The sequence below is a fragment of the Pleurodeles waltl genome, chromosome 5 (assembly GCF_031143425.1).
Source record: "Pleurodeles waltl isolate 20211129_DDA chromosome 5, aPleWal1.hap1.20221129, whole genome shotgun sequence".
Classification (NCBI taxonomy): Eukaryota; Metazoa; Chordata; class Amphibia; order Caudata; family Salamandridae; genus Pleurodeles; species Pleurodeles waltl.
The window spans coordinates 913017517-913044746 of NC_090444.1; the positions used below are offsets into that span (position 1 = coordinate 913017517).

General features: G+C 46.0%; 2 pseudogenes; both read right to left on the bottom strand.

Annotated features, from left to right (window-relative positions):
• Nucleotides 1-23308: 23308 nt before the first annotated feature.
• Nucleotides 23309-23411, bottom strand: LOC138298000 (U6atac minor spliceosomal RNA; annotated as a pseudogene).
• A 540-nt stretch (nucleotides 23412-23951) lies between these two features.
• Nucleotides 23952-24027, bottom strand: LOC138297999 (U6atac minor spliceosomal RNA; annotated as a pseudogene).
• Nucleotides 24028-27230: the final 3203 nt, after the last annotated feature.

Below are 27230 nucleotides of genomic sequence, written 5' to 3' on the forward strand. Positions count from 1 at the left end.
GTCCTTTGACCAAGTCTCCTGCAAACAAATTATATCATATATAGATATAAAATTCAACCAATCTGTTTTTTGAGTCTTAGACCAAAGCCCTGCAACATTCCAACTTATTAAAGTCAAAGATTTACGACCTAGTCCCACCCACCTGATCTTTCCTAGTGGTAGTGGGTGCAGAAACACCAAGGGAAATACCGATCTCGTCAGCCATCCTCTAGTTAAAAAGTATCATGCCAAACTCCTTCCATTTCACCCGTGAAAACAACCCACGTAAATCTATCAGTGCCTATAAGTCAGTCATTCTCGTCTAAAGGGTTTAAGGCCTGACAACAATGAGTGATAGGAGCACTGGTCCGAGCTTGTGGCAAAAATGGCCCTGAAGTAAATTCACACTACACTGATGTGAAAACATAGAAGTGACGTAATGGGTAGGTTTGGATCCCCTCTTTGGTCCGGACAAGGTGAACCAAGTCACCCAACAGGTGGTTGACTAAGTAAGGATTAGCAAAATTAATCACAACACAATCACCCTCATATGCTTTCTTTGATGAACCAACCCAAGTCACTCTACATGCCATGAGGATGTCATTATCTAAGTCCCCATGATAACATGATTTAATCCTCAGCCAGAGGGCTTGGGTATCTTCATTATGACAGGCGTCCAGAGGGGGAACATTTACTAGAACCAAAACGTACGGTGCACATTCAGGAGGTTATTGCAATGGCTCTTCACAAGATTTATTAGAGTAGGTGGAAAGCGGGATTCGACGCCCAGAATGTTCTCCATTATAATTTTCTGAGTGTGGCTTAGGCTCCATGTATACAGAATCAGGGCCATCTGAAGGTTGGACCTTGGATAAACCATTTAAATTTGGTGGAAAATTAGGTGATAGACTTCCATTACTGTGAACCACATCTTATTTATGCAGCATCACAAAATTGGGTGATCCTTTAATAGTTTGTAATATCATACTTGACTTATTAGTATGAAGAGGATCCAATCTCTTAGTTATCATATTAATGAGCTTCTCTTCCAAAGCTAGACAGAAAGGTTTAAGTATAGAATCAATTATATGGGTAGGATCATTCAAAAGAAATCCCTTCTCTCTGCACTCACTTGTCGTATCAGGAGCTACCAAACAGTTACAGGTTTCCCCAAATGGGAATACCTTTTCCTTTTATTCCCTGAAACTCGCTTTGTATTTTTGGCCTTTCCTCCCATTTTCCTCTTTTTCAGAAGTGGGGAATCCGCCAGCGAGGAGTCTGTGTTTAGGGCCTCACATTCTGTTAAAGCTTGCATGGGTGTGGCACATATTCCAGAAGGTGAGGTATCAGAGATGGGTCTGAGTCCCTTGCATCAATTTTATAGAAACTTTAGGCTTCAGAGGTGGTTGATTTCTGAAAGGTCCCAATCTTTTCCTCTACTTGTACAAGTTCGGATTCAATAGCCCCTATAACAGAAGATAGATAGCAGCTAATAGATGGATGAACTAGAGGATCTGATCCATCCTCCCCTTATGTGTGCTAATTTTCGTTTTCCACATTATAGCCACTAATTTGCAAGCCTTAAAAAGTCGACAAATGGCTGCGCAACAAAAATAACCACTTCTCTAGGGGGGACTGCATAATCTGGTTCCTGATCTTCTCCAACGAACTAGCCTTGTGTACCTCTTCTTACCGGGAGCTCAGAGGGGTGGCCAGGCCTGGCCTCATCCGGTCACTGATGGGCAAAGGACGGGCCTGCCCGGGCTCATCCCGCGCTGTGGGACCCCTTCGGCGCTTAGATGCCCCTGCGATGTGCTGCTCCGCCCCCCTAGCGCTGAAGGGCTTGTGGGACAGGGAGTCCCCGTAGAGACAAGTCTTTACCCGCGCCACGGGATACCTTTGGCACTTAAATGCACCCACGATGTGCTGCTCCGCCTCCCTGGTGCTCAAGGGCTTGTGGGGCAGGGATCCCTGGAGAGAAAAGTCTTTAACCGTGCTGAGGGATACCCTCGGTGCTTAAATGTGTCCGCGATGTGCTGCTCCGCCCCCCTAGTACTGAAGGGCTTGTGGGACAGGGAATCCCCGTAGAGACAAGTCTTTACCCGCGCCGTGGGATAACTTTGGTGCTGAAATGCACCCACGATGTGCTGCTCCGCCTCCCTGGTGCTAAAGGGCTTGTGGGGCAGGGGTCCCTGGAGAGACAAGTCTTTACCCGCGCTGCGGGATACCTTCGGTGCTTAAATGTGTCCACGATGTGCTGCTACGCCCCCCTGGTGCTGAAGGGCTTGTGGGACAAGGAGTCCCTGTAGAGACAAGTCTTTACCCACACTGCGGGATACCTTCGGCGCTTAAAAGCACTTGTGATAGGCTGCTCCGCCCCCCCTGGCACTGAAGGGCTTGTGTGACAGGGAGTCCCTGTAGAGACAAGCCTTTACCCACGCTGCGAGATACATTCGGCGCTTAAATGCGCCCGCAATGTACTGCACCGCCCTCTTGGCGCTGAAGAGCTTGTGGACAGGGAGTCCCCATAGAGACCAGTCTTTACCCGTGCTGTGGGATACCTTGGGTGCTTAAAAGCACTTGTGATGGGCTGCTCCACCCCCCCCCGGCACTGAAGGGCTTGTGCGACAGGGAGTCCCCATAGAAACAAGTCTTTACCCGCACTGCAGGATACCTTTGGTGCTTAAATGCGCATGCGATGTGCTGCACCGCCCCCCTGGCGCTGAAGGGCTTGTCGGACAGGGAGTCCCCGTAGAGACAAGTCTTAACCTACACTGTTGGATACCTTTGGAGCTTAAAAGCGCCCATGATGGGCTGCTCCGCCCCCCTGGTGCTGAAGGCCTTGTGGGACAGGGAGTCCCCATAGAGACAAGTCTTTACCCACGCTGCGAGATACCTGGGGCGCTTAAAAGCACCCGCGATGTGCTGCTCCTTCCCCCTGGCGCTGAAGGGCTTGTGGGACAGGGAGTCCCTGTAGAGACAAGTCTTTACCCACGCTGCGGGATACCTTTGTCTCTTAAAAGCGCCCGCAATGTACTGCACCGCCCCCCTGGCGCTAAAGAGCTTGTGGGACAGGGAGTCCCCATAGAAACAAGTCTTTACCCGCGCTGCAGGATACCTTCAGCCCTTAAATGAACCGCCCCCCTGACGCTGAAGGGCTTGTGGGACAGGGAGTCCCCGTAGAGACAAGTCTTAACCTACGCTGCGGGATACCTTTGGGCGCTTAAAAGCGCCCATGATGAGCTGCTCCGCCCCCCTGGCGCTGAAGGGCTTGTGGGACAGGGATTCCCCATAGAGAGAAGTCTTTACCCGCGGTGCGAGATACCTTTGTCGCTTAAAAGCGCCCAAGATGTGCTGCTCCTTCCCCCTGGCGCTGAAGGGCTTGTGGGACAGGGAGTCCCAGTAGAGACAAGTCTTAACCTACGCTGCGGGATACCTTTGTCGCTTAAAAGCGCACGCAATGTGCCACTCTGCCCCCCTGGTGCTGAACGGTTTGTGGGACAGGGAGTCCCAGTAGAGACAAGCCTTTACCTGCGCTGCAGGATACCTTTGGTGCTTAAATGCGCCCTCGATATGCTGCACCGCCCCCCTGACGCTGAATGGCTTGTGGGACAGGGAGTCCCCGTAGAGACAAGTCTTTATCTGCGCTACGGGATACCTTTAGAGCATAAATGCGCCCGTGATGTGCTGCTTCACCCCCCTAGTGCTGAAGGAGTTGTGGGACAGGGAGTCCCCGTAGAGACAAGTCTTTACCCACACTGCGGGATACCTTTGGTGCTTAAATGCGCCTGCGATGTGCTGCTCTGCCCCCCTGGTGCTAAAGGGCTTGTGGGACAGGGAGTCCCCATAGAGACAAGTCACATATTAGCCACACCACTGTGTTGGGTTATGCCGATACACAAATCCAGGAGAGAATTTCCTAATTTAGATTTTTGTCAAAACAGTGTGTTCTGGGTCACAAGTATGCCACACTTCACATGAAGTGGTCATAGCAGAGGGAGGTAGTTTTACCCCTTTTGGGTCCAGTGTCCCTTATCTTGCCAGCCCAAATGGATGATAAATATGGGAGAGCTGCAGGAGCTCCTCAGAAGGCTGCCTGGAAAAGAAAAAGAGAAGAAGGACTGCCCTGCTGGACCTCTGGACTGCACCGAAGAGAAGACTGTACTTTGAAAGACAGAACCTGCTGCACACACAAGGTTCCACAAAGAGAGGACTGTGACTTCCTAAAAGGAAAGAAGTGTCCCTGATCAGCAATAGGTTCACAAGAGCTGAAGGGGTCACCTGCAAAACCAAAAACAAGACATCCAAGCGGACCAGTGGAACTGGACATGTCCTGGACTGCGCAAGTGAATTGTGGGAGATTGAGTCCTAGCCCCCCATGGCAATCCAGAGTCTCTGAACCCTTGGCCAGTGCTGGCGGACACTCAACCAAGAATCAGCTTGCAGCCTCATCAGAACCAATGCGAACAGGCACTGCACAACATGAAGCCTTTCTGCTCATGAAGCTGCCTGCTTTAACAGTACCTAAGCGAGATAACACAAAACCTTTTAAAGCATCGCTGCACAGCTTCAACTGAGCCAATGCAAGTTGGCACGCAACTTCATTGGAACAGACACAGTGTGACATGACATGACGTAGGAACATACATTGCAGCCCTCACAGCTCACCGGTTCAAACAATGGGAAGTCTTGCAAATCAATGTGCGGAGACCATGCACCAAAGACATATGCCCAAGTTTAAGAACGGCCTTGCACCATCTAACGCCACATTAGCATCATTTTTCTGATGCTAATGTGTCGTTAGATTGTCATAAATGCAGAGCCATATCTATAAAGTGGGGCTATGCATGCATTGTGACATTTTGTGACCCTCTGCACCACATTATGCATGTGCCATGCATAGTGTATGCAAAGGGAGCATTCCGGCACGAGGAGGCCTGCAAAAATGGTGCAATTAAATCTACAAGATTTTAGTGCGCCATTTTTGGCATCCTTTTTAACGCATGCTAGAAGCAGGCTTTAGAAGGACGCACCCATTGTAGTCAATGGGCCTCCTTGCACTTTGCTCCACTAGCGTCAGAATTTTTTATGATTGTGGAGCGAAGTGCCACAATAGCATCAAAAATGTTGACGCTATTGTTCCTAATACTGCCATGGTGTTCTGTATCTTAAATATGACGCACACATGGTGGCGTAAGGGGGGCGCAAGAAAAGTGGTGCTTCATTGGCTGCAGTGCTACTTTTCTTAAATTCAGCCCTTAAGGCACCATAATCAGTGGGCCTAACTTGGTCCTGTTCCCAGCCTAAAACTTTGACTTTGTTCCTATCCAGCCCAAGCAGATAGCCGCTAGTGGTGCTTTAAGCTTTTGGGTGCTAGAATGCACAATTTCTTATTCAATTTTTTAAAAAAACATACCTTTGACTTCCTACTTTGGATTTTTGGATTTTGTTCTTTTGGTGTCATTTTACAGGTAAAAATATTCTGTATTTGCATAAATTGATAATACATTTTTATTTCGGTATGACTTTTAATTATTTATTTTTTTGGTGGCAATAAATCCTTTAAATATACCTGCAATGCAAAAGACTGCCATGACCTAATTTTTAAAGCGAGTTTTTCTATCTGACTCTAAGGAAATTGGCAAACTGAATCAAAAGATCAAGTCCTTCAATAAAAGCTTGGCTACACTTAGCGAATCACACATTCAGGTTGGGTGAGCCTCAATCCACTTAGACATTTTTTTACTAAAATTTATTTTAGAATATTACAAAAGGGAATCTCTTTAAAATCCATTTGTGGTCTTGTGAAAGGGCCTTATGACTTGTCTTTGTGAGTCATGGATACATTTGTCTCGTACTGATGTTAATCTATTTGTAGGAGACACGTCTCTGACATACTGTCTCTGCATTTCTCCTGAAATGTGGATTAAACCAATATTTCGGAAAGACTGACAACAAACCATCACGTCTTGAACGTGTAGGCTCATGAATGTATTTTTCCATCTGCAGCAACATAGACTCAGGCAGTACGAATCGAATTATGTGCTGTCTTATTTGTCATATAGTTTCACTTTTTGAAGGCTTTGAAAAGTAGACGTTTAGGCTGCAGCTTGATCTCAAGCATGGCACACCTCAAATTCTCAGTCTTTTTCAATTAAAATGTACAATGCACTGGAACTTGTAACATTTTATTGTCAGCAGTAATATTAATTGTGTTTTAAACACAAACGTTGAAGTAAGACATGGTCCAACAGCATTTATTGGGCGGTGCTATCAATTGAGGTTGCAGTATCTCCTACGATAACACGCTGTGCAGATTCATTCAAAAGTACACACACTGTAATCTCAGCCTAGTCGACAATACATGCGTTACCAATACAATCCATCATAATGTGATATCAAAACAAGATTATAAATGGAATAGTAAAACCAAAACGAATACACCTTTGTCTGCCTACCAGACAAGTGGTTCAAATCATACCAAGATAGGCTCTCGACCAGTGGTAACCTGCCCTAGATTCATATATTTGTTTGCATGCACAAAAGAGTAAACAACATTACCAGATTAGTTCATAGAAATCTAGACAGTTAAGAGTTTCATAGGTCTTTAAACTGTAGGACGTAACCTATAACCTGGTGGCTTTCCAGAAGGCAATCTTAGAATGTTATCTCAAGATCTTGGATTTCCTTAAATCCATAAAACGTTTATGCTAATCCAAAAACATTTGTACAAAGATTTGCCTAAAATCACAACATCAAGAGCACAATTAGAACAGCTTCAACTGTTCAGCAATTTGCACAAAACAATACAATGCAACGCAGTTTTTAACACGTGCAAAACGAAAAACACAAAGCACTATTGATGAAATAGGCTATGAAGTTTGCAGAAAACAAATAATTCATTCCAAGTTACACAGCATCAGACAACACAATCATGATTCTCATAAAACAGCTCAACATGGAAGATACCTTATTTCACCAAAAGCCATAGTGATACTCACGTAATGCAACTCCTGACACCATCAACAAGTACACTAGCTTTAATCGACATGAATGCAGTATTTCCTATCTCCTGACAATTCTTGTGATGCAAACTTGAAATTAAAGTTTCCACCACAATTTGCACCTACCTATTTACACCAAAATTCATATTTTTATTCTATTAATTTAATTGTCCAATTGTTGTACTACTTGTTTTACCATTGCCTGCATTCCCTGGGCAAATTTCTGTTGGCGCTTTGTACTAATAAGTTAAGAGAGCTGATTTTTGGAATTGGGACTGTATGAGACCCAAAGGACGGCAGCCAATGAACAAATAAAGAAGAACAATTTGCAGGACAATATTGAAAGTCAAAACCATAAAATTGTATTCAAAATTAGGGATCATTACAGAAGGAAATAAGTAGTTAGTCAGATTTCAAATCAGCATCAATAATGCATAAAAATAAAAACAATTGCAAGAGCTCATAATATAATCAATTGTAGTTTAGTAATGAGCTAGCATAAATCTACTCTGTGTATAGGTCAAAGGAGAGTAATCATCTAGAGGACCGACAAGTAGGCTATCTCCAATAAAAGAGATAACTCCCCAGACAGAATGGTTTGGAGACTGCTTGATTGAAAAGCGCAGAGACTCCTTCTGTAGAAACAAACAACATTTCTAGTACACATCCCAGAAAGAGTTCATTTTATAGTTTCAAAAAAGTGAACTACTACGCACTGGACATGGTGTGAAGTGAAATCATGGGGCTGTACTAACAATGATACATGACACAAGCCAATTAACATTGTAGAAATGTTGCTATATAAGATAAATTACTTTGGGAAACACCTAAGTCAGCATGAATGTTAACTGTCCTTTATCCTAAAAACAAGGGAAATGACATTGTACTAATAAGGCACTAAACAATAATCCGTTTTAAAATTTAAAAATGATGAAATACAGTTGTGGCTAGGGCAATAGCAATCTTTAATATTCCAACATACAAGAACAGCTCAACATGGTTCCTCCTAAAGTGCATAGATAAACATATGTTATTCCTCAAAAGTGGGAAAACAGGAATAATGATACTAAATGGTCACTAGGAAACCTATATCCACACACAAAGCAAGCACTGGCAATCTCCTCGCTCTCACTTTTCAAATGATTGTGGCTTTGCCCATGATTGTTTGATTTGGAATACTTCATGGCCAAAAGCATTCAAACATCGCTGACCATGTATGCACAAGATGGCAAATGCAAGGGTTGCTACACTGATTTATTTTCTTCAAGTATTACAAAATAATGTAAGATGACTGCCCAACCATGCACAGGCATGAGCAGAAGCGAACAGCAATTGTTTAATGATTAATTATACTTTGAAAAAATCCAAGACACCTGGGCTTATAAAACAATAAAACAGACTTGGGAGGGTCAGGTGAAAAATAAGCATGTGGTGAAGTGAATGGCCGGGTAGCAACATTAAGCTGTTGGGCCCTCTCAAAACAATTTAAAAATAACAAAAATGGAGCAGGAATCAGGAAGGGAAGTGGTATAGGAGCAAAGGATAAATAGAGAAGTAAGAGGCTCTGTAGGAGTGTGCAGTTTCCGGGCATCTTCAAAACCAATGTTAAAAAACAATAGCTAAGCCAAAAAGGTCTCTGCCATGAAAACTATTGCTTTGGCAATCCTTTTTAGGTCAAGCATAGCAGTGCGCAAGCGCTGCTTATCGAACGTATGTGTATCCATGTGGGCTTTTGACCACGCCTACCTCACGCCCATCACTTTCACACATTCTTGGGCTTGCCTCTCAAAAATCCTTTGTTATGATTGGTAAATGCTTTATGTTTGTCCCTCCTTGGGGCGGTTTTGTTACCGCCTTGGGGACCGACACTGTTACATGGTTAATTGCATGTTTTCCGATATGTTTGACTGCGAACAAACTTCTTTTTCCTTTTGTGTGTCTCCTTCGCATGCACGCTCATGGCTCTTTGAATCCACTCACTTATGTAAACTCTTTTACTTTTCATTTTCAACTTCTGTGGCAAGAAAAGTCCAGTTAGGAATTTACAACACTAATAGCTCTAATGTAGATTGTAAGTTATGAAGGAAAGTCTTACCTGTATTAAAGACACAAAGGCGAATATTATGCTTATATTTCCTTGCTAATTCAATAGCAGCACAGTCAAGATACTACAAATCCCAAAAGGCGAACAAACGGCAGCAAAATGGTAAACAAAACATAGTCCATAGTAACCCACCAATCACCAACCAGTCAACCCTCCAGTAGTTATCTTGTCCGTGAACAGCCCTCTTTTCTTGTGCGAGGGATCAAAAGGTAAACAACATAGGAACAATAGAAAATATGATGCAACATGCCATTAGAACAGAAAAAAGTTCCTGGAGAAAATTCACAAATTTATGCAGACTTTGCAAGGAGCCAAAAGTCTCTAGAACAGTGCTGTGGAAATAATCAATAGAGGATGTAGAGATCCGTTTCTGAAATCAAAGAGGGATGTTATCCTTGACATGAAGTTTGTGAAGGAGCCGATGGTGCTGTTAGGGAAAGAGAAAAACATAAAGTAAGAAACAATGAGGTGGGATAATACTCACCTCCGTGTCTTTAATAAAAATTTATATTTTCCTTCATTACTTTCTAGGAAAATCTACATTTTATGAGAAGAACGTAGGCTCTTATTTAAAGCAAATTAATCACCGTTAAAGAAGCATGTTGTACAGGCTTACAATAAAATGCTTTAAAAACATTATCATTTGACCAGTCAGCCTATCTGAGAATATCCTCCAGCCGAGAACCAGCCCAAAACGCCTTAGAAGCCATAGCTCCCCTGGATGACTGAGCTCCAAAAGTGGAAGTATCAATACCCAATAAGGACTTACCCCAATAACCCATCGAGCAAGGGTAGGAGATGATACAGGCTTGAAAGGTTTTCTGAAGGAAATGAGGAATTGGAATGCTGAGGATGATTTCAAATCAACTGTCTTTTTTTCATAAATCTTTAAGCATTGTCCTATGCATAATGTAGGGAGGTCAGGGAAATAGGGATAAAATACTGTAGTTAAATTAGTTGTGGTATGTCTATGAACTGTAAACAAAACACCTGATGGAGTAAAATGGTGAGTGGTAACGTCAAGCACTTTAACACCTGAAAGTCTTTTGATAGAAACAAGATATAACAACATGGTAAGTTTAGCGGACAACATTTTCGATGTTAACATCCCATACAGAATTATACTTTGGTGAAGGAGGATTACAAAATGTTACTCCCTTTAATAGGCGGCAGACTAAAGGGTGTTCTCCCACTGGTTTACCTTTGATGTAAGGATGGGAGGAGGAGATGGCTGACCTATATAAGTTGATGGTACGATAGATTTTACCTTTAGTAGCTTCTGCGGCAAGGAAATTAACTACAGAGGTTACATCCGCTGAAAGGGAATCAATACGTTTTCCCATGCACCAGCTATCCCATAAGGACCATGCTGATCTGTATGCCTTCTTTGTTCCTGCAGCCCATGATTGGTCAATGATGTTTGAAGCTTCTGTTGAATAAGCAGGAGTGAATAGGAATCCCCAAGATTTTCCAAGCTGAGAGAGTGAGAAGATTTTCTATGATTAAGCTGTGGAGAAGACCTTGAGGATTCAAAAGTAGATACAGGAATTCAGGAAGAAGGAACGGGGATTCTATTGAGAGTTCTAGAAGAGTAGGGAACTACACCTGAGATTGCCAGAGGGGGGCTACGAGAACCAGTACTGCTCCTTGGCATCTTACCTGGGCTAGTAATCTGTTGATCATGAAGTTGACCATTCCTGAGAAAAAGCATTGGATGCCAATGGTAAGGGATCTGGGCGGCAACTGAAGAATTGAGGAAGTTGGGCATTGAGACGACAAGCAAAAAGATCTATCTGGAAAGGGCCTCATTTGCGATAAATAGAGTTGAGTATGTCGGGCTGGAGTTCCAATCGCTTTAGTCTTGAAATGGAGAGAGTGCCAATCCCCCACTGAGTTTAGATCACCGGGTAAATACTCTGCATGTACCGAGATTAAAACTCCCAGAAACTTTTCACCAGTTCCGCTAAATGTTTGGATTTTGCGCCTCCCAAATGTTTGATGCAACGGACTGCCGAAATGTTGTCCATCCTGAGAAGGATAGTAGAACAGACTCTGGCCATCATTACAACCCTGGCGGTCGGTGATAAAAAGGCGGTAATACTGCCACCAGGCCAGTGGTAACCAAAGTGGAATTATGACCACGGCGGAAACCGCTCAGACAGACAGCCACTATAACACACTGACCGCCAGGGCGGAATCAACAAGCACCACAGCGGTAACCGCCAAGAGCCAGGCGGAAGACAATGTACCACCCACTCTATTATGACAGACCAATCCGCCACCTTTTCAGGGCAGTACCAACGACATCAAAAGCATGGCAGAAACAGAGCTTAGAAGTCAAAGGACTCACCTGTGGAGACTCAGGGAACATCCACGACGCCATGGAGCCCGAGTTGCACATATTTCTGATGCTCGTCTACCTTCTGCTGCATTATGAGCAGCAATGCCGGTGAAGACGACCACGGTGAGTACTGCCGCCTAGCACACAAGGGAGGGGGGAGGAAAAAGAGAGTGACACACACATGCAACACGCAACACCCGCATCCCCAACACCGTACACACAACCAGATGCAGTAACATTACATTATCCCCCGTGACCCTCAGGAACAATGCAAGGACAAAAATATTTGAAGAAAGTGAGTGCAATACCATAAAATAACATGAATAAGTGCAACAAAATACAAACGTATATACATATTTACAAATGGAGGGACACTACCCAGTCCTCAATGTCCGTGGACCACAGGGCCACAACACATAGGCCAAGGCCCCACCTCACTCCTGCAACAACACTGAGACAACACTGCAGGGGCATCAGGTCTAAAATACACAGGCACCTCAGGGGTACAGCGAATGGGGGGGCACCTCAGCCGGAGGATCGTACAACACCACTGGTCTTGGAGGGGGCAACATGCCCTGTGCACTGTCCTGGGGCGACAGTGCTGGTGGCGGTGCTGGCAGTCATGGGGGGAGGCTCCAGCACATCCCCTGCAGCCTCGGTTGGCTGCCCACTGGGGCTGCTGCTGCTGGCAATGGTGCTGGCGGCGGGTTTGGTGGCGGTGCTGGTGGCGGTCCTGGCAGTGGTGGGGGGGAGGCTCCAGCCCATTCCCTGCAGCCTCGGACGGCTGCCCACTAGGGCTGCTGCTGCTGGTGGCGGTGCTGGTGGTGGTGCAGGTGGCGGTGCAGGTGGCGGTGCTGATGGCGGTGCTGGCAGTGGTGTAGGAGGCTCCAGCCCATTCCCAGCAGCCTCGGACTGCCGCCCACTGGGGCTGCTTCTGCTGGTGGCGGTGCTGGCAGTGGTGGGAGGGAGTCTCCAGCCCTTCCCCTGCAGCCTCGGGCAGCTGAACCACTATGGTTAGTGGTGGGGGCTCCAAATGATTCCCAGCACCAGGCCTCCTGTCCTTCCTGCATGCTGGTGCAGGCCTCTTGCCCTTCCTGTCAGCAGCCGGGGATTTCTCCTTGCCCTTCCCTGTTGCAGCTGGTGGTGCCTCCTTGCCCTTCCTATACGCTGGTGGTGGTGCTTCCTTGCCCTTCTCTGTCGCAGCTGGTAGTGCCTCCTTGCCCTTCCCTGTCGCAGCTGGTGGTGCCTCCTTGCCCTTCCTAGACACTGCTGGTGGAGGCACCCTTTCAGTGTTGCTGCCTGGATCCTCTCCCACCTGCAATAGCTGTCGACACTACTGTGGCCGTGGACTGGGTGGCAGAGGGGCTTGCCTGGGTTCTGACCACCCTGGTGTGACATGAAGGACGGGGGAGGGAGTGGTAGGGAAGAGATCAACGGTGGAGAGGAAAAGCTTCTTAGGGACATTGGGGCTGGAAGAGGGTGAAGGTTTGGGAGTGGAGGAAGAGGAAATGGTTGTAGGAGGTGTCTGTCTGCTGATTTTCGAGTGCAGGTGCATGGGCTGGATGCTGTTGTGAGGTGGATGGCTGTTGGGTGTCTGAGTGCTTGTGTTTGTGTACTTTGGGAGGAGGGGGCATAGACACAGTGGGAGAGGACACAGGGGATATGTGAATGGATGAAGGGGGTTGACTGCGAGTGAGGGGTGTGTAGTGATAGGTGTGATGGTGATGGTGGGAGTGGATGAGGATGTAGTGCATGCAGGTGTGAGTGTAGACGCAACTGGGAGGGAGGTGGACGATGAGGAGGAGGGGGACACAATGGAGGCAGTGGATGTTGGTATGTCTGCATCTGGATGGTGTTTCTGTGAGTGCCTGTGGGATGATGTGTGGTGCTTGTGTTTGCCTGAACCACTCCTGTTTGTTGTCTTGTGTACATGCTGGTCTGCCTGTGTGCTTAGGATAGGTTGGGGTTGAGGGGAATAGGAATGGGTAGAGGAACTTGGAGGGGGAGGCTAGGAACATGGACAATGGCTGCCATCAGGGAGGAGGCCAGAGCCTGGATTGATCTCTGTTGGACCGCCATGCCAGAGTGAATGCCTTCCAGGAATGCATTTGTTTGTTGCAAATGGGCTGCCAGCCCCTTGATGGCATTCACAATGATTGACTGCCCAACAGAGATGGATCACAGGAGGTCAATAGCCTCCTCACTCAGGGCAGCAGGGCTAACTGTGGCGGGGCCTGAGGTTCCTGGGGTAAAGGAGATGTCCAACCTCCTGGGTGAGGGGGTATGGGAACCACGCCGAGGGGCTGCAGGGAGGGCGGTGCTGATATGGGGGTGGCAGCTGTACCTGTAGTTGGGGTGGGCACAGGGGTGTCCGCCACCACCCGGGAGCTTCTATCGGAGGAGGCATCACTGTCAGAACTGTCCCCTCCAGTCTCCACCGTGGTGCTCCCCTCGCCCCCCGTCCCACTGGCGCCATCACCCTCGGTGGATTTGGCCTCCTGGGCCCTGTGGGATGCAGCTCTCCCCGTCACCGGTGCCAGATGATGCTGATGCACATTAGGACAGGGTGACAAAACAAAAAGGGAGGGGAGAGACAAAGGATACCCTTGGTCAATGGCCGCAACAACACCACCGTTGGCATACACGACACACACACAAAGGGAACAGCCCTGTGCACTAGGCAATGCACTAACAGTCACAATGCTAGTCACCAACCCATGGACAGGAATACCTAAAGCCAATTGCAGCATACCTGAGACCCAAAGACCCCTGCCCAGTAGTGGATGCCTACTACCTTGGTTGGAGGAGGTTTACATCAGACCCTGCCAAGCATGGGACCTACCCTGCAATGTCCAGCCTGGCCTAGGGGTACCCACAGGCCCACATCCCCCACCCCGGAAGCCACCCCACCACGCGCGAGTAGTTTATTGGGGCACTGTACTCACCCCCGTGTGGCTGCTGTGATGCCCCCAAGCACCCATCCAGCTCCAGATAGGCTACTGCCAGTATGCGGGCTATCAAGAGGGTCATGGTTCGATGGGCACCCCTTCCTCGTTGGGAGGCCATCCCCAGCTGGGCCTCTGCCATCTTCCGTGCCCAGCATCTCAGGTCCTCCCACCGTTTGCGACAGTGGGTGCTCCACCTGCTGTAGACCCCCAGGGTCCGCACTTCCTTGGGGATGGCACGCCATATACCCTTTACCCTTTTTTAATTGGCACTGACCTGCATAGAAAAACACATAGGAAAAGGAATCAGTCAGACCGTCCTGCCTGTTAAATTCATGGCCCACCACAGCCCTCACATCCCCTTATGCACAGACATTGCCCACCATACATGCAGCACGCTGCCCAGGGCCCTTCCACCAACCCCCCCTTACACAAGGCTCTCCCACACAACTCCATGCATTCATGCCCTATTCATCGTGCTCACAGTGTACTTACCTGTTGGTCTGGAGGCCCATACAGCATTTGATACTCAGGTAGGACCCCATCCACCAGTCTCTTCAACTCCGCAGTGGTGAAGGCAGGGGCCCTTTCCCCAGTGACACGAGCCATGGTCGGTTCCAGACACAGGTAACAGCAGCACTTGCAGTGTAGGTCTTCTCCTGTTGAAGGTCAGGTAGCAAGTGAGTAAACATATAGAAAATGGCAGTCACATCCACAGCGGTGCCTACTGTCACCGCTGGCGTACATCACCATTGGCCACTGTAACCCATAGGGCCCAATGGTATCCAATGAGGAGTTGCACAGTGGTTCTCGATCGCCTCCCGCAACGGCGCACAATGTCAGCAGAATTACCTCATTTCCACATGTCCCTCCATACAGGACAGGCGGATGCCATTTCAGGGGCCATGTCACCTAACTGCATCACAGTACACATAGGCACCATTTGGGACTATCTAACAATATACTGGTACAGTCACAACAGGCAATGCAGTGTAGTGTTTGTAAGTATGGAATACTGACCAGCTGCTCACCATTTTGCCCCCTTGATTGCAACCGCTGCGGATGTATAGGAGATGGAGACATCCCCCCGTGTACAGGCCCCTGGTGGACTTGGCAACAATGGAGGACAGGCACATTATCCTCACCTATAGACTGGACAAGGCCACAATCACAGAGGTGTGTGCCCAATTGGAGCCTGACCTAATATCTGCTACCCATCAGCCCACCGGGATCCGCCCTCTTGTGCAAGTCCTATCTGTGCTCCATTTCCTGGCAACTGGCTAATTCCAAGTGACAGTGGGCTTGGCAGGAGGAATGTCTCAGCCAATGTTCTCAATAGTGCTGACCAGAGTGTTGTCTGCCCTGATTAAACACATGCGCAGCTACATCTGTTTCCCCCAGGCGGAGGATTTGGCCACAGTGAAAGCTGATTTTTATGCAATGGGACATATCCTCAACATTATTGGGGCTATTGATGGTATACGTAATGCATTTGTTCCCCCCCCCAGAGAAATTAACAGGTGTTCAGAAATCGAAAGAGCTTTCACTACATGAATGCACAGATAGTGTGCCTGGTGGACCAGTACATGTCCCATGTCAATGCAAAGTATCCTGGATCTGTGCATGATGCCTTTATCCTGAGGAATAGCAGCATCCCATATGTGATTGCTTAACTCCAGAGGCACAGGGTGTGGCTAATACGTGAGCCCTGGTTCCCTCCCAGTTGGTGTTGGTGCATGGGTATGGTGTGGGCCCTAAGGGGTAGTGTGTGGCTAGCAATTGTCCCTCAATATTTTCAGGTGACTCTGGTTACCCCAACCTTTCATGGCTACTGACCCCTGTGAGGAATCCCAGGACAAGGGCAGAGGAACGTTACGATGAGGCACATGGGCGATCAAGTAGAATAATAGAGAGGACATTCGGCCTCCTAAAGGCCAGGTTTCGTTGCCTCCATCTAACAGGTGGATCCCTGCACTACTCACACAAGAAGGTCTGCCAGATCATCGTGGCATGCTGTACGTTGCACAACCTTGCCTTACGTTGGCGGGTGTCTTTTCTGCAGGAGGATGAGTCTGGAGATGGGCTTGTGGCAGCAGTGGACCCTGTGGACAGTGAAGATAAGGAGGCAGAGGATGAGGATGAGGACAACAGAAGTGCAATAATATGACAATACTTCCAATGACACACAGGTAAGACACTGTAACTTCACTTTTCATTGAAAGTTTTGTGTTTGACATCGTCACTGGCAGGCTGATTTTCCCACTTCTAAGGCCACTTATATTACCCTTTGGCATCTCTGTTTTCAGATATTTGTGCCCCACTACGCTCCAGGTGTGTGGCCTGCAGCCAGCTACAGGCCATTCCTATGTATACATTACTGTGCAGTTATATTGCAGTGTTTAAAGCTTGTTAAAGAACACATAGTTCAATCATTTAACAGACTCCATAGTCATATTTATTCAAATGGTGTTTATTTAAGTGCCAATAAGTAGAGGGGGATTTGCAATAGGCTGGGGTGATGGTGGAGGAATGTCCAGGATAAAGTCCAGTCTATGCGGATCACTAGTGCATTGTCTAAGGGGGCATTGGAAGTTGAGCAATGGGAGTTCAAGGTGGACAGGGTGACAGAGTGGGACACAAGGGTGACAATCAAGAGAGCCTTATTTCCTGGTGGGGGTCTTGGCAATAGTCTCTGTCTTCTGCTTGGATCGCTGGGACTGTTTCGGGGGTGGTTCTCCTTCTGCATGGGGAGGGGTGATGCTGGCCTGTTGGTCCTGTGGCAGGGTCTCCTGTCCACTAGCGGCAGCGGAGATGGAAGGTTGGTCAGTGGTTTGGCTAGTGTCAGGGGCCGCTGGTGTGCCGCTGCCTCCCTCATGGTGTTGTTCATGTCAGCCAGCACCCCTGCAATGGTGACCAGGGTGGTGTTTCTGTCCTTCAAGTCCTCCCTGATCCCCAGGTACTGTCCCTCCTGCAGCCACTGGGTCTCCTGCAACTTGTCCAGTATCTGGCCCATCACCTCCTGGGAATGGTGGTATGCGCCCAGAATCTTGGTGAGTGCCTCCTGGAGAGTCGATTCCCTGGGACTGTCCTTCCTCTGTCGCACAGCATTCCTCCCAGCTTCCCTGTTGTCCTGTGCCTCTGTCCCCTGAACCGTGTGCCCACTGCTACTGACCCCAGGTCCCTGATCGCCCTGTGTTTGTGGGGTTGCCTGGGGTCCCTGTAGTGGTGGACACACTGCTGATTGATGTGTCCTGGGGACAGAGGTATGGGCCCGCTGGGTGGGTACTGTGGTGGTGTTTTCTGAGGGGGGAGGCTATGTGGTGGTATGGGACTATGCCTGGGTAACTGACTGTCCGGAGGTCCCTGATGGGCCAGGTTGGTTATCCAGACCCAGGTGTCCACAGCTGCTGTCATCACTGTGGGCCTATCTAGGGGTGGGGGGGCTGAATGTTGCTGGCACCTCCTCTCCAGTGACGTGGGGGTGGCCTGTGAGGATGTCAATTAAGTGTTATTGTTTCTGCATGTGAAATCTTGTGCATGGGTGTGTTGCCCTCTATGGTTGTTATTCCCCTGGCAGCTTTGCCTTGTGTGCATAGCTATTTGGTGGGCTAGGTGATTCTCTCTAGTATGCATGCTTTAGGGATGGCTGTCCATGCAGGTCTGTGATGAGGGTCCGTGCATTGGTGTTATATGCAGGGCTTGGTATTGGGAGGGGTGGGTTATGATGGTGGGGTGTGTTTGAGGTGGTGGAGTGAGGGGATCGAGGGTGAGGGTAGGTGATGGCATGCAGGTGGGGGGGTGATAGTAATATGGATTTCACTTACCAGAGTCCAGTCCTCCTGCTACTCCTGCCAGGCCCTCAGGATGCATGATTGCCAAGACTTGCTCCTCCCATGTTGTTAGTTGTGGGGTAGGAGGTGGGGGTCCACTGGCATTTCTCTGTACAGCGAGCTGGTGTCTTGCTGTTGTGGAACGCACCTTCCCCCGCAAGCATCTCTATACAATTGATATGCAATTTGGACTCCTCTAGTGACCATGTACCGCCAGTTGAAATTGGGCTACGGCGGGTGTCCCAACCCAAACAGCTTGTGTCCTATTCCAACACGAAATCCGGGGCTGATGCAAAAATGGTTCTGCAGCTTCAAGCATCCAAATGGTCTATCTACCTTTGTAACTCTATTCGAGATTCTTGATCTAGGGAAATAATGTCTGAATAAGCAAGACCTTTTTAATGATGTATAATCCTCAGTCTTTGAAGAACCCGATAGCGGAATAGGTCTGGAAAAATGGCTTGAATCAAAGAACACAGAAGACCTACTGTCCTTGCCAAAGCTCTGAGAGAAAACTGAGCATTGCGTAAAAGATGAAGGATTTGGGATTTTATGGACTTTACTTTTTCTGTGGGCAACTGCAGAGTAGCGGAGGCACAGTCTACGAGAAAGCCTAGAAATTCTATTGCTGCACTGTAATTAAAGAAGGCTTTTCGTGATTGATGATAAAACAGAAGAGAACAAGTTAACTGGACTTGGGATTGAAGGAAAGGAAGATTTTGATTCATACTCAGAATGTCGTCCAAGTAAATGATCAGTCTGACTCCTTGAGATCTGAGAAAAGCTACTACCGGTTTCATGAGTTTTGTGAAACACCATAGAGCAGAAGAGAGGCCGAAGGGAAGAGAGGAAAAATTAAAAGTCTGGTTTAGCCGTTGGAATTGTAAGATTTTCCTGGATTGCGGATGTATGGGGACAGTGAGATACGCATCCTGAAGATCTAAACAAACCATCCAATCTCCTTGTAAGAGAGAATCCCTGAGGTGTAAGATAGTCTCCATTTTGAAATGGCAATAAACGACAAAGATTGAACTATTTTAAATTGATAACTGGACGCATCTTTTTGTTCTTCTTTTGAACCAAGAATACAGAACTGAGGAAACCTGAAGAATCCAGATGACAACGGACAATTGCCTGTTTTAGAAGAAGAGCTTGGACCTCCAACGAAATTAGCTTTGTCATCCTCGAAGAAAACTGGTGAGGATGAGGAAGCATTGCTTGAAAAGATTCTGTATAGAGTTCGATCACATAACCCTGAACAGTGTTCAATACCCATGGATCCGCAGTAATCGACTGCCATTTTGGAAGAAAATTTAAAAGTCGCCCTCCTATAGTAGGAAGACCAGAAGGGTGACTCACCTGATTGAGAGACTGTTAGACAGGGCAACCTTATGGTGGTCACCCCCAACTTTTTGCCTGCCTCCCTCTACTTTTTGACACTGTTTTTGCTTGTTTTAGGACTCTGCACACTTTACCACTACTAACCAGTGCTAAAGTGCAGATGCTCTCTCCCTTAAAACATGGTGACATTGGCTAATGCTTAATTGGCATATTTAAATTATTTGTAAGTCCCTAGTAAAGTGCACTGCATGTGCCCAGGGCATGTAAATTAAATACTACTAGTGGGCCTGCAGCACTGATTGTGCCACCCACATAGGTAGCCCCTTAACCATGCCTCAGGCCTGCCATTGCAAGGCTAGTGTGTGCTGTTTCACTGCCACTTTGACTTGCCATTTAAAAGTTCTTGCCAAGCCTTAAGCTCCCATTTTTCTACATATAAATCACCCCTAAGTTAAGCCCTAGGTAACACAGAGGGCAGGGTGCTGTGTGGGTAAAAAGCAGAACATGTATATGTGTGTTTTATATGCCCAAGTAGTGGACAACTCCTAAATTCATTTTCCACCACTGTGAGGCCTGCTCCTTTCATACTGTAAAATTAACGCTACCCTCATAAACTTTAAGTAGAGGACTCTGATTAGAAAGGGGTAAACAGGTCATATTTAGTGTGGCCAGAAGGGTAATACACAATTCTGCTGACTGGTGAGGTTGGATTTTATCTTACTATTTTAGAAATGCTACTTTTAGAAGGTGAGCATTTCTCTGCACTTAAATCCTTCTGTGCCTTACAGCCTGGCTCCAATCCACGTCTCGGCTGGGCTGGTTGACAGTTCCCTTGTGCATTTCACTCAGACAACCACAAACACAGGATGCTCAGTCACACCTGCACACATCTGCATACTGCATGGGTCTTCTTGGACTGGAAGGGTGGAGGGCCTGACACCTATATTTCAAAGGACAATGGCCTGCCCTCACACAATGGGCTGCCAAACCCCCTACTGGGACCCTGGCAGACAGGGTTGTACTGAAAGGGGACCTTGTGCACTTCAAAACCACTCTTTGAAGTCTCCCCCACTTCAAAGGCACTTTTGGGTATATAAACTGGGTCTCTGACCCTTCTAATTCAGACACTTCTTGGGAAAAACAGCCTGCACCAGAATCTGCAATCTGCCAAGAGAAGCTTCCTGGCTGCCATAGGACTCACCTGTACTGCTTTGCTGTGAAGGACTGCTGCCTTGCTGTTGCCATGCTGCCTTTCTGTCCTCTGCTGAGAACTGCTCTCCAAGGTCTTGGATTGAGTTTGCCTCCTGTTCCTGAAATCTCAGGGCCAAAAAGACTTCATCTCTGCCAAGAAACTCCTTGTGTGGCAAAAATCGATGCACAGCCTGCCGGAATCGACACACAGCCAGTCCAACGGTGAGAAAATCACTATATCGTTGAACCGGAATGATGTAGCCAGGCTTCCCCGAGTGGCGATCAATGCAGCGCTAACGTCAAACCTTGATCATTTTGACCTTAATTTAATCAGATTAATATCCTATATTTTTCTAAACCTGTGTGGTGTCTTTTTGTGGTGTTCTCACTGTGTTATTGCATGATTTATTGCACAAATACTTTACATATTGTCTTCTAAGTTAAGCCTGATTGCTCAGTGCCAAGCTACCAGAGGGTGGACACAGGATAATCGGATTGTGTTTGACTTACCCTGACTAGGATTGTGATCCCTATTTGGACAAGGGTGTATACCTTTGCGAACAAGAGAGCCCATTCCTAACACAGGTGTATCTGGAACCTCTATTATCTCTGCATCAAAATCCATGACTTCTTTGAGGGTAAAACTGAGGTATGTACTCCTGGACTGAGGATTGGGATGTGCCAAGGGAACCTTGGATGTTATACAAGTGGCCGCCGCTGGAGAAAATCCAACTAGAGAACATCTTTTTCAAAGTTTGCTGTGCCTTTTACAGTGAAGCAAAAGTCACAACATATTTGCTAAGCTCCTTGAAAAAGGAGTCTCAAAACAGAAGGCCTTCTGTCCTAATACCTGGATCCAAAACTGCCAGGTTAACCAATTTAGGATCTAGCTTGCGCAGGACCCCCTTTCTGCGCTCATGCGTTATCGCAGCACTAGCATTACCCAGCAGACAGACAACATGTTGGACCCACAATGATAACTGATCTGGGTTAATAGAGGTATGTTCCAACCTGGCCGACTCAGTCAAATCAAAGATGCGTGTTAATAGCCCCACCACATCTAAGAGCTTGTCTTGGCATGTGGACCATGCCTCATTCACCCCTTTGTGTGAATCTTTGTTAAAGTTTGTGAATAAGGTAAGGAAGGAGGGGTCAATAGTAGGAGTTACAATAATTGTGGACTGAAGAGATGGCCAAGGATATTTGGATCATAATTTTGCCATAGTCTGTTTGTCCAGAGGAGTGCACAGACGTGAGGCAACACATTCTTCAACATGGTCTGCCGGAAACCATTCCATTGAGTGAGGGTGATGGATTTAATTCGGGTCAAACTTAAGGACCCTTTCCGTGTCAGAGACTGTGACAGTTTAAAAAACTTCTGAAGACGAGAGTTTGGATTTCTTTGGAGGAGGGCAAACAAATAGTTCTCCATTGTCATCATCGGACTTACCAGCGTCCGAGACTGCATCACCCATGTCTTCATCAGTGTCTAGTATCCTTTAAATAGTTATAGGGGATGGTATATGTTTAGACTTTGCAGTATAATTGAGAGACAATTTATTGTTTCAATCCCCTCCCTTAAGGGAGGCCTGTGAGGAACCATGTCATCTGCCTGATGTGAGAAATTCTCACCAACCAACAGCGCCATGTTTGGGACTTTTTGGGGGGAAAAGGGGGCTTTCTGCTATCCCCTGCAGACTGGGACAAAATCCTCTTGGATACCAAGTTAAACAGTGATTTTTCAAAATGTTTAGATAACTTGTCCATAAAGGCAGAAACTGGCTGTTCTACCGAGACTTGAATAAAGTCACTCAAATTGTCCTTATTGGATTCTTCCTCCTCATCCAAATTGTGAGAAATAGAAGAACGGTCAATATCCATAGTGAAACACTGTTGGAAAACTGTCTGGGGATGAAAAACCAGGAAACAAGGGGTTAATTTTGAGCTATGAGCACAGAAAAGCTCAACTCCGTCTATTGGCGGAGATAGGGGAGTGACTACTAGAGCCAGGAAGTCAAGAATTACAACGAAGAAGGAGGACCCCTTACGTGACCAAGACGAGAGATAATGACATCAGGAGAGATAAAAACATTGTTGCAGGCCAGAAAGCAGCAGGAGCAGGTGAGGAAACACAATGTCTACTTCAACCGTCGTCTAGAATGGCAACTGCAAGCTGAGGAGAACGACGTACTCAGAAATGTCAACGCGTGCGAACAGCAGGAAAATACGAGCATGCGGCTACAAGACGACTGTAAAGGAGAGCGCATGTCAGGGAACGCAACGTTATGCTCAGAAATGTTTAAACCACAATATTTATACTGACAATAAATACATATTTTTTGGTAACGTTATGAAAAAGTACTTATTTTTACCTCGAGCAGCAAGAAAAGAGGGCTGTTAAGTACAAGATAAATAGTGGAGGGTTGGCTGGTTGGTGATTGGTGGGGCACTGCAGACTATGTTTCATTTCCAATTGGCTGCTATTTGTTCATCTTTTGGGATTTGTAGGTTCTTGACTGCGATTCTATTAAAATTAACAAGGAAATATAAGCATAAGAGCCTCCATTCTTGTCATAAAATGTGTTTCCTTTTACCTCACCGCATGGCATTATGTTGTTCCTACTTCTTTCATCCTGGTTCAGAGGAGTGCTAACCTTCTCTCCTTTCAAACATAATTATACACACAACCCAGATCTATATTTAAGCACCTAGAGTTTGATTTCTTCATTATCAGGGTAGGCTTAGTTCTGGTTCAGACTTGGAATAGAAATCCATCATTTTGTGATTTCATTCTGCTAATGTGACGTTTGCAAAAATTAGTGTCTCCGTTCCAATGTCTACTAGGCATTTTTCTTCCAGCTTGCATTATAATGTATGCACCTGTCTTAGCCAATCGCCGTTCCAGGAAACACCCTATTAGAATACGAGCAAATGCAGAATTGGCTCCATTTGAGGAAATAAAGGGTTTGTTTTGTGCATTTTTTTGCATGTGTGTAAGCTATCCTCACCTTGTCTCTGCGTTACCCCAGAGACGTCTGATAATTTGAGGAAGGATTATTTTTATGTTCTTACCTATGACTGTAGAAGATGCTTAGAGTAGCACAAAGGTGTCATGGCGACTACAACAGACAAAGAAGAAGGACTAAGCAAGACGAAAGCTTGAGATGGGCCAATGTCAGATTGCCATAGTGTCTCATCGGGTCTCTAGGAGCAACAACAAAGAATGAGTTTACTGGGACCTCTTCCGTCCTTGTCAAGTTGAGTGTTAACCTTCTCTCCTTGCAAACAACACATCTATACACACAACCCAGATCCATATTTAAATACCTAGAAATGGATTTCTTCATTATTAGAGTAGGCTTAGTTTCGGTTTGTACTTGGAATACAAATCCATAATTTTTTAATGTCAGATACGCACTTTTCTCAGCCAACCGCAGATCGAGGAAACCTTTAATTACAATATAAGCAAATGCAGAACTGGCTCCTTTCGAGGTAATTATGTTTTTATTTTATTTTACGTAAATGCAGGACCAGTGGAATTATGTGGCAGAGAGGACCAAATTCTGCAGCAGAGTTGACCAATTTAGGTGCCAAGAAAAGTCCAGTAATGTATTACACCACCAATAGCTTTAACTTAAGTAAATGGCACATCCACGGAAGCAATATCTGATTAGGATTTGGTTAAATATTACATAATGCATTCAAAGATGGCCGTTAAGGATGTGTAAGTATCTATATCAGCCATCCTTGAAAGAAATTGTCAATATTTTATAAAACCCTGTTCAACAATGTTCTCTTGGGATGATCGTGCACCTGCTTCAGCCAATTGTGAATGGGATTTGGTTAAATAATGCAAAATATATTTAAAGGTGGCCTCCACATATATGCGCACATTCAGGGTGTTAGCGCGACAGACTTTATTAAGTAAACTTACACTGGAGACGCGTATAGGCCGATGGACCTTTTGACTAACTTCGAGGTTTTCCCACCATGTATCCTGTACTAATACAAATTAATAACATCAACAATCAATAACACCAATAATCATTGCATGTCAGTAATTTCTATTCACCATGACCTTGCCGCCATGAATAACCACCTTTTATGTAAAAGTTAGAACATTTATTTCCTATAATAATAATGCTAATGTCATGTAACTTGACCTCAAAATCGACTGATCAACATATAAAAACAACACTGGCTGCACAAAGCCAAAAAAAAAAATATTTTAATCTGAGCTTGTGCCAGGCAAGAATAACTGTGTGAATGATATTACAAACATTTAGATTCAGCAAAGAAAAGACATCAACTGTTATTACATGTAGCGAACTTCATCAGTGAGAACTCTAACCCCAGATTAGAATACCATGTTTGGGTTTCATGCAAAACAATTTAGTCACACAAATTTGGAAAAACATCTATGTTTCTATCAAAATAGCAGTTTGCACCTAGAAACAAAAGCAAATAGACATATCTATCAGTAAAGTTATTGTATACCTGTCCTCAATATGGCTCAGCAAGCTGTGAAAGTCTTCGTCAACAGGACATAAGTTCGGTCAGCAGTACATGAGGATTCAGCGTCAAAGTTCAGAAAAAGCAAAGTCTCTCGAAGCAGGTTCAAAAGAATATAGCTAAACCCCTCAAGACAGTTAAGAAGAATATCGCAGAATGGCCTCTCTCCTCTCAGTTCAGTACGGCTAAGTTAGATTTCCTAAAACTACTTCCCACATCCTAATTAGTCAGGGGATCGCATGTTCACACTTAGTCCAATCAAACTGAACCCTCAAATCTACAATTTTACTACTACATGGTTCACATTTCAATGATTGGCTCCCTTTCTCCCGCTCTTGTCATTCAGCTTGTCAGATATCAATGTTGTTGCAGCTTATACTCCAGTCAGTACATCCATTGTTTTCTCCTGGGAAGGTCAGTCATACACACATTACATTAAACATTGTTTCAATACCGAATACATCATCTTCTAGCAAGCAGTTTCTCATGAGAAAGAACTTCAGCTGTGAGCACATGGTCAGAACAGTGGAAAATCACAGTTTAATTCTCTAATCATCCATTTTACGAAAAGCCTAAGAAATGCAGCTTGACATGAGGCCGTGCAACTAGGCCAAGACCTCGCTAAGTTAAGGCCTACAATTAATAAAGCTAATACATAATGCATAGACCTTAATATGACATATTACTACATTAATCAAACTTACGATCAATATTTCATATCAATAAGCCATTAATAAGAACACTTCGGGAACATTGGCGTCCACTCTGGTAGGCACACCTTTAAATGCATGCCTTATTTTTCTCTATATTAATACATTTTCTACGCAAATCGAACAGTCAAAATACATGAATATTCATTAAGCGAGAGGAAGAAAAATATTTAATTACTATTTTTTCTACCCCGGGTGGCTTTTGCTAATTTTGTTTTGGTAGCTGCGCACCCTTTGTCTATGTGGAAGGGCTGCGACAATTGTGTTCTGTGTTCCCTGCCAGATTGCACAAAGTCATCCTGTACAGTACTCACAGATGAATATTTAACCCTGGGATAGGAGCAGTGTATTGTCCCAGTTAGTGCTTCATACTGCAGAGGTCCTAGTTCAGTACTAAATAAGCCATTGTAAGTAATGTTTCCAAATTATAAACTGGGGGTATCTAATGCCAATGGCAATTGCTATCAAGGAGGTCTCCTCACTTTATTCTGGTAATCAGAACGAGCCACTCAACCCAGGGCTTCAGGGAATTTAAAAAAAGATCTGCTTTAAACAGCCCATGTATTTGCTTGGCAAAATTGTCTCTAGCTTTCCTGATTAGAGTGGCCCAAGGCCTCACACACATTCCAGGGACTTCAATCAAAGGATTTATTTTAAGTGTTTCAGCAGACAGATTTGGCATATGTTCACACCTGAACGCAAATCAAGCTGGAACGTTCCTGCTTGCCAGCTCAAGTAGAAAGCTCATCTTCTCCTGGATTTCCCATCAGTCCTTTAATGGATACTTGGTGTGCCATTGTTGGAAGAGAAAAAGTTACTCTAAAATGACTAGAGCTCTGATTGGCACAACTGGTTGACTTGAAGGTCAGCCACCCTCACAAATCAATCTGTGTTGGGTGAAGATAAATATTGAACAGGAGAGGCTAGCAGAGTGATTGAGACTTCCACATTCTCCATTATTTGGTACATATTTATGAAGGATTTGTATGGTTGCAAAGTTATATAAAGTGATGCAAACTAACACAGAGGGGGTCATTCTGACCCTGGCGGTCGGTGATAAAGCGGCGGCCAACCCGCCAACAGGCAGGCGGTCAAAAGAATGGAATTCTGACCCTGGCGGGAACCGCCAACACAGGCCGCCACTTTAACACTCCGACCGCCACGGTGGGACAGACAAACAGCGCGGCGGTCACCGCCAACAGGCAGGCGGCAGACAATGTACCGCCCACACTATCACAACTCACCAATCCGCCACCTTTTCCGGGGCGGGAGC